The 8,157-nt window shown below is 60.6% G+C and overlaps 1 protein-coding gene across 1 annotated transcript in view; it reads left to right on the top strand.

Annotated features, from left to right (window-relative positions):
- Positions 1-4,393: 4,393 nt before the first annotated feature.
- The window catches only part of ADCY7 (adenylate cyclase 7), a 46,005-nt gene continuing 42,241 nt past the window's right edge, over positions 4,394-8,157 (top strand). Inside the window, exons 1-2 of the mRNA XM_045818365.1 lie at positions 4,394-4,512; positions 6,682-6,745. The gene's annotated coding sequence lies outside the window, so the exon portion shown is untranslated. The remainder of the gene's footprint in view (positions 4,513-6,681; positions 6,746-8,157) is intronic.

Genomic DNA, 8,157 nt, shown 5'->3' with positions numbered 1-8,157 from the left:
CCCCCCCCCCCATTGGTTCCCGCCGCCGTGGCCCAGGCAGTGCATCGGTGCACAGCGGCGATCTCACGGAGCACCGAGGGAGCAGGGCACTCACTCTCTCAGTGGCTCTGTTGAACTTAATTGGGTGGAAAAGGGACACTTCACAGTTACCCTGTGTCCTCACGGTCGTTGGTGACGCGGCTCCTGCAGAGAACGTGTCCCATTAACACGGGGACAGACAGGTAGCCTCGGTCCCTTGGAAGTGTTCTCACGGCTCTTCTGAGCCTCAAGACTTCAGTTAACGCCATTTTTTTAAAAAGGCTTTATTTACTCAGAGAGAGGGGAAGGGAGGGAAACATCAATGTGTGGTTGCCTCTCACGTGGACGCCACTGGGGACCTGAGCCCACAACCCAGGCCTGTGCCCTGCCTGGGAATCGAACCAGCGACCCTTTGGTTCACAGCCCACACTCAATCCACTGAGCCACACCAGCCAGGGCCAGCTAACATCATTTTTCTGCAGACATTTACGGGCGGGGTCAGTGTGAGTGACCGTTTGGGAGCCGATGTCCGTGCGCTGCTCGGTGTCCGCCACAGCCAGGCCTTCGGGTGGAAGTGGCCTGCCTGGCTCGGACACTGGCGCCCCCTGGCGGCCGCTTCTGCACCCCGTTCCTGAGAGCAGTGTTGAGTGGACACCTCCGGCGACGTCCTCTTCATCGGGGGGCATGAGCCCCGTACGCTGAATGTTGACAAAGTGATTAGCCAGAAGAATGGCTTGCAGCCTCTACTGACCTATTCGATATCCAGAATTAAATGTTTACTCCAGGACAGGTTTTCGTTGATACGCTGCTAGTGTTTGTTTTATGTCGGGGTGTTTGTTTGTTTTTTTAAGTCTCTGGCCTTTGCACTTTCTACTTGAGTGTGTGGGTGCCTTGAACCCGGTCCCTCGCCTGCCAGCGTGGAGGAGGCGCCCCTGGAGGAGGAGGGCGAGCGGAGGGGTGGGGGCCAGTGCAGCCCCTGGCAACTGCAGACGCCAGGGGCCTGCCGGGTCTACCAGGGGGCGCAGGAGCCGTGCTGGCAGGAGCGGTGACAGCGGGCGATCCGCCGGGTGTTCCCTGCCCGTGTGCGTCTCTGCACGCGCTTACTTCTGCTTCTGCGTCCTCCTCATTGTAACCTGAGTCTCCTCCTCCCGGCGGCGGCAGCGGCGGCTTCTCCGGGCCTGGGTGGACTTGTGGGGAGGCTCGTTTCATCGCAGAGGCCCTGTAGCTGGTCACGGAGATCCTGCCGTGAAACAGACTGGCCCTCCCCGCCCAGTTCCACATGCGGCGGGTGGGCGGGCACAGGGCGGAGGCCCTGAGGCCAGGGAGCGGGGAGGGGTGGAGGTTCCCTATCCCAGTCCGTCCCTATCTCCTGAGGATGAGTCAGCCTTCCTGCTTCCAGGGAGGTGTTTTAAGTTGCCCTCACCTTTCATCCTGGGCCCTCTGCCGGCCAGAGCTCCTTCCCAAACCGTGTCATTGACTACCTTCGGTTACAGGTCACTGCCTGTCTCTGTCCCTAACCTTCGGCTCCGAAGTGTAAGATGCCCTCTGATTGTTACACATGTGGAAATGTTCGGGAGTCACTTCTTACAAAGAAGCCTTTTGAAAGTCCCGTAACCCTAAAATCCAAAGAGTTATGACGAGAGCGCGGGCTGCGAACCAAAGCATCGCAGGTTCGATTCCCAGTCAGGGCACATACCTGGGTTGCAGGCCACGGCCCCCAGCAACCCCACATTGATGTTTCACTCTCTCTTTCTCCCTCCCTTCCCTCTCTAAAAATAAATAAATAAAATATTAAAAAAAAAAACAAGGAGTTGTGACGAGTGCCGGCGTGTTCGTGCCGAACCCACCGCTAGAAGCACTGTCCGGCCGCATGCTGGTGTCCAACCTGGGAGGTCAGGGGCAGCCTGCGTAGTTCCCGGATGTACGGGGTTAGGGACACGCTGCTGGGGGGACGAGGCATCGATCCGTCTGATCAGAAGGTGGGTGACACCCCTGTGTTTGTCTCGAATGACTTTTCTATTTATTCCCCGATCAGCGCTGCCTTCTGTGTTAGGAAGTGTGGACTCCTGGGGTGTGCTGGAGGTTCGAATCATCTCGAAAGCCTTCCAATGTTGTCTAGTTACCACCAAGAGGCGCTAAGGGCTTTACCAGAAAACAACAGATTCGATACAAATGATTCATGACATCAGGGCATACCGGGGCACTTCCTGAGGTCCTGTCATTGGGCACCAGGCATCAATACTGCCAACCAATGGCACCCCGGGAAGTTTTTTTTAAACTAACGATTTCTTCAAAGATGCCAATTGTCTGCCTTGAAAATTCTGTGAATTGCACCTGGCTGGTGTGGCTCAGTGGGTGGAGCATGGACTGTGAACCAAAGCATCGCAGGTTCGATTCCCAGTCAGGGCACATGCCTGGGTTGTGGGCCAGGTCCCCAGTGGGGGCCCCGCAAAGGGCAACCACACATTGATATTTCTCTCTCTCTTTCTTTCTCCCTCCCTTCCCCTCTCTAAAAATAAATAAATAAAATCTTAAAAGAAAACTGTGAATTGCATCACGCCCAGCCGCCCCCCAGCGCTCACCACGGGGCTTCCCGTTCGCGGTCCGCACTTTAGCGGAGGCCCCGAGCTCCCGCCCACCTCTCGGACCTCCGGTCTGAGCCTCGGCGGGGGTCCGGGTGGCCGCTTCTCCGTGACGTGTCTCGTAATGAGGAAAACGGGCCCGCTCGGACAAGGCACTTTGCTTGTGCTCAGTCGGCGTTCCTGTGGATTTTCATCCTCCCCCACCGTGTCCCGCGTGGAGGGGGCGGAGCCTTCCGGCGCCGTGTTCGCCCCCTGCCCCAGGTGCTGCTCACAGGATCCCCACCCCCGGTCGCCCCACGGCCACCGCCAGACTGGAAACGGACTCCGTGGAGTTGGGCTATCGGGCTGCTCGCATTCACAAACACGTCTGTACATGTATATGTACATGCTCCCAGGGATGATGGCCCGCTTTCACCTGGGGGGGCACCCCGCATCCGATTATGCAGCCCCCCACGTGGGGAGCTCCTCCCCCGACATTGCGCCCACAGGCCCGCGCACCCCTTTTCGAGATGCAGATCTGTGCCCGCGGGCATCTGCTAACCAGTCAGGCGCCCCGCAGGAAGTGTCCAGTGCGATCCCGCTCACCCCCCACCCGGGTTTATGGGGAGCTGCTGTTGGATGGCACTTTGCTCCCGAACCGAGTTCATCTTAAAAAATTCCTCCAGTGTTACTGTGTTGGAGGCGAGTTTTCGCAAGCCGCTTGGAGAGTTCTCGTCGTCTGACACACTTGGCAGGAGGGAAAGACCATCCGTGCGGCGTGGCCACCTGAAACCTCACCGCTCCTGGCCCTGCCCTGGACAGAACGGTCGGAAAACGTCCATTGTGCTGGCCGCCCCCCACTACCTGCCTCCTCTGACCCTTCAGTGACGGCAGGAAGCAGAACGCAAGCTTTCTCCAGAAATAAGTTCCCCGTCTTAGAGGAGGGGCCGTCCAGCGAGCAAAGAGGGGGCCGTGGCGAGGAGAAGGACCCGGGGTCCAGCGCTGGGCGTCGGGGCGCGGGCTGCCCTTGGTGTGCTGGGGAAGTCCGCCTGCGATCTCGTCGGGGACAGAGGGCGGGAGGCAGCCGGGAGGTTTCGGACGGTCATCTGTCTCCCTCGTCCACTGTGCTGTCACTTTTTTTTTTTCCGGGAGATTCTTTGAAATGACTTTCTCAGGCTTATGTGCTTATAGAATTTTGTCTGTGATTTCTTTTCTTTTTTAAAAGGTTTTATTTATTTACTTTTAGAGGGGAGGGGAGGGAGAAAGAGAGGGAAAGAAACATCAGTGTGTGGTTGCTTCTCATGTGCCCCCCACGAGGGACCCGGCCCACAACCCAGGCATGTGCCCTGCCTGGGAATCGAACCAGCGACCCTTTGGTTCGCAGACCAGCGCTCAGTCCACTGAACCACACCAGCCAGGGCTGCTCTGTGATTGCCATTCGTTACTGTCCAGTAGAGTGTATTATGAGGTGTCCTGTATTTACCAGGAATGAGATGACTTTGATTTAAATTGGGAGGCTTTTTCACCTTTTAAGTAAAATGCTTTGTACTTGCCTGTCCTCCCCTCTTCACAAAACAAACAAACAAACAAACCCAAAACTTCAGACTAATCTGTCAAATAATCCATTTGGGAAACAGCACCAATTTGTGTATACGTGTATGTTTCTAAAGCAAATAACTAACTTCTGTTTGGAGACCTGGAATTGAAACCTTGTTGAAGAGAAGCAAACCCATTAGTCAGAGATTGAAAACGCCCACGTTAACGTGAGCGGAAGGGGAGGGTGGTTAAAAGTAGCCAGTGGCCTGTTTACTTGCTGTGTCGGTGTTCAAAGGAGCTCCTGCCCACTTGGGGCTGCAGACCGTTTTGTACGTACGCCTGTCAGCGGGCGAATTCACCAACGTGGCTTTGCACACACACTCCAAGCAGTTGTGAGGTGGGTTCCGTCAGACACCGTTCTGGTTTTTTTAATGCAGTTCAAGAAGACAGTTTCACGTGAGCAGGCAAGACCTGTGTGCCCAGGAAGAGGAAGGCTAGGGGTCATGCAACAACCTGTGGACAGAGTCGTGGGAGGCGGCTGGGCCGGGCACGGGGGTTGGGGGGCCAGAGGGGTCCCGGGCCCCACCAGGACAGCGACGAGGGGTGGGTGGGCAGAGGAGCAGTCGTTCTGCCTCCGTTTAAAGTCGAACAAAGGGCTCTAAAAGTTTGCCTGCCTCCCCCGAGGCCGCCCCTTCCAACTTTTGGGGGCCGGGGCGGCCGTGGCGTGTTCTGCTCCGTGTCCCCGAATGACACGCCTCTAACAACACGTCTTGATTTTTAGTTCTTGAAATTGTGTTCACTTCCCACGCCCCGGACTCCGACTTTTCTTCCACAACAGAATTTTTTTTTTTTTTTACGTTTTTGGGGCTTGGTGGACGTTGTTCTCACCGGTTGAGCTGTGGGGTGAAATGACTCTTTTTTCTGCACAAGTTTGTTCATTTTTGTTTTTCCCGGAGTTTTTTGTTCTTAGTTTCCCCCGCACTTGACTCAGTCCCCTCACCCCGGCCGGGGTCCTGCAGCCCACCACGCGCTCAGGAGCCACAGGCCTGGTGACACGTCACCTTTTCACGGGCTCTCTCCGGGGCTCCGACCGGCTGTGCCCACTGCTCACACGTCTCCCCGGCCTCCCCACCTGCACCTGCACCTGCACCTGCACCTGCACCTGCACCTGCACCTGCACCTGCGGGCTCCCTCCCCTCCCCCCTATTCGCCCAGCTCGCTCTCTCCGTGATTGCTGACCCCCAGGGGCATCCTGGGAAGGGGCAGCGGCTTTGTTCCTCACTCGTGCCCGTTGACGGCGCGGCCAGACCCTGGAAACCCTCCCTCTCTCCGTCGGCGCTCGACAGCGGCGCCTCGTGACTCCCGGCGTCGTGAAAGCAGCTAGTTTTAGCCCCCTCCCCCTTATTTCCCTGCTTTCCCTTTCAGGGTCTTGGGTTCCCGAGTTCTGAAATCGCAGGATGGGAATCAGCTGGGTCTGTTTCACGTGTCCCGCGGGGCAGCACGAGAGGGCGGGGGCCGGGTCTGCCTGGCCCCGCGTGCCCCCGCTTCCACTCCCCTGCCCCGTTCGCTCGGAGCTCCACAGTGATCCACAGTCACTCGGAGACGGGGTCCCCCGGACCAGCGCTCTGGGGCTCCTCCCTCCTCCCCCCATCTTCCATCTCTTTTTACTTAGCTTTACTTCCCAACCCCCTGCCTTTGGTGTTTCGTGTCTGAGGGTTTTGTTTTTGTCCCCAGGGGTTCCTTGGTTTTTGGGGTTTTTTTAGCATTCTACTTGGCTTCGTGGTGGCAATATACCTTTTACTCTGAGAAGATAGGAGAGGCAGTTTCTGTCCGCCGGCACAGTCTCCGGTCTCTGCTGGCTCGTCTTGGACGCCCTTCGGGGGCTGCACCATGGGGCCTGGCGAGCCCGTGGGATGCTCCTCGTGGGCGTCCGCTGGGCTCCTGGGTGTGTGCAGGCTGGTTGGCCGTGAGGAGGGGCCCGTCGGGGCCTCGCTAGTGGGTCACCCCGAGGATTCTTCCGGCCTGGGGGTAAGGCGGGGGCTGCCAGCACCCCGGGAGCTAGCCCAGAGGGGCAGAGGCGTGGCCTGAGGCGGTGGGTCTGTCTCTGCTTCCCGTACAAACTGCCTTTTGAATTTCCCTCCGACCCTGCAGCCGCTGAGGCCCACCCGGGAGCCTGGCGGCTCTGTCAGCTTCTCCGGGCGAAACCCTGCAGACTTCTGCCTGGGTGGGGAGGGACAGTCACCCAGCGGGGGGTGGCGGTGGTGGAGGGGTCGGGGCGAGGGAGAGCCTGGCCCTCCCAGCTGCGCCTTAGATTTGAACCGACTCCTCCGCTCCCTGCCCCACCTGCTTCCCGAGCCGCCCAGCACGTCCCCCTGCCGAGTCTCCGGGGCTCTCCCAGGCCGGCTGGGACTGCTCCTCGGCCTTCCCCCACGGCCGGTTCCAGGCTCCGTGTCCTGTGTCGGCCGAGCCGGTGCCACCGGCACACCGGCTCTCTCCCGCCCAAGTTCGCACTTCAGTCCCTGTCCCTCTCTCCGTTCCCGGGGGTCTTAAAAACGTCCTTTCACAGCCGCTTCAGGGGCGAAGAGGAGGCAGCGAGACTAGAGGACAGACTCGACCCAGCATCTCGGCCGGTAAGTCCTCCGGCGTCCCGCCGGGTTGCGGCGGGCAGGGGCTCCCGGTGCCGGCCGTTCCTGGGCAGCAGGTGCAGGCCCTTGGGCGGGGAGGGGCGCCTGTTTTCCCGGGTCTGTCGCCACGGCGGGTAACCGAGATGACAGACACACGACATGGATGTTTGGGGAGAGGCATTGGACGTGTGACTGCAGCCCTCCAGTGTGGACTGGGTTTCCCACACGGACCAAACGCTTTCGTGTGCATATCCTGTTCGCAGACTCAAGGAGCTGTAACCTGTGGGTTGTCGGTTGTCGTTGGTCTGGTGTGAGGTGGCATGTAACGGCTTTTCCCAAAGTGGCAGCCACCCCGTCCAGCACGCTGGGAGGGCCGTTCTGCCCTCGCTGAGCCCCCTCCCCACCCCGGGTCAGCAAGCACGCGCGCACTCGGACCAGCCCCAGGTCTTGGGGAGCGGGGCTCCCACCCCAACGGGAGAGCAGCATCTTAGGGCCTCGCTGTGCAGGCCGGCCTGAGGCCCCGCGGCCGGTACCCCCGGGATCCACGCCAGACCCGCTGACCCGGAGGCCCGGGGCAGGGCCCACGGCGGGTGTTTACAGAGGCGGTTCTGACCTCGTGGCTGCACCCTCGTGGCTCCAGCTGGAGACTCCGAGGGCTGGGCCGGCACTGAGCACGAGCCCCAGGAGGGCGGGCCCCCCCATCAGTCTCCGGCGTTGACCTCGGCCGGCCGCAGGACACAGGCCGCCGGGCTGAGGCGCTCACGGTTCTGGAGGCAGACAGGTGGGTCCCGTTGAGGGGCGGCGGGCCCGGCGCAGGTGCTGGCCCTGATGGGGGCCAGGTGTGCCCGCCGTTGGCGCACCTCCGGCACGGGGAGTCCCAGCCGCTCGCACGTTCCCCGGTGAGCCCACGGCACGCAGCGGCGACCTTGCCGGGGAAGTGACGCAGCTCCAGCCCCGAGGGCCCACGGCCACCACCCCAGGGACCGTGGGAACCTCTCCTGCTGCCCGGAGTGGAAACCGGATGGGTCTCCACTCCCCAAATTCCACCATCTGGTTCCTCAGCATAGTTCCCCGAAGCAGGTGGCCTGTGGGCTGGGCTCCTCCACGGTCACGGTCACGGCCGTGGCCCTCCCGGGCCCTTTTCCCTGTGAAGTTGGCCGTGGTTCCGGGCTCCCGGGTGCCACCACTGGGTTCCGAGTAGACCAGGGTTTTCCCGGTCTGTCCGCCCTAGGACCGCCTGGTGCCGGTCCACCTGCACACTCCTGGGGGTCTCGCCCACGGAGCTCTGGCCAGGGCCCCCGGGGTCTGCACTCGAGAGCTGGGCTTCGCAGCCGCCCCAGGGACCCCTGTCCGTCCACAGAGGGGGCCCCGGGCTCCCGAACGGGGTATGGGCCCTTTGACCCAGTGCGAGGGGAGGG

Source organism: Phyllostomus hastatus, unplaced genomic scaffold (genome assembly GCF_019186645.2).
Source record: "Phyllostomus hastatus isolate PE091 unplaced genomic scaffold, TTU_PhHast_1.1 phas_scaffold_345, whole genome shotgun sequence".
NCBI lineage: Eukaryota > Metazoa > Chordata > Mammalia > Chiroptera > Phyllostomidae > Phyllostomus > Phyllostomus hastatus.
The sequence above is the reverse complement of the archived record's forward strand: the minus strand, read 5'-3'. Positions and strand labels throughout refer to the sequence as shown.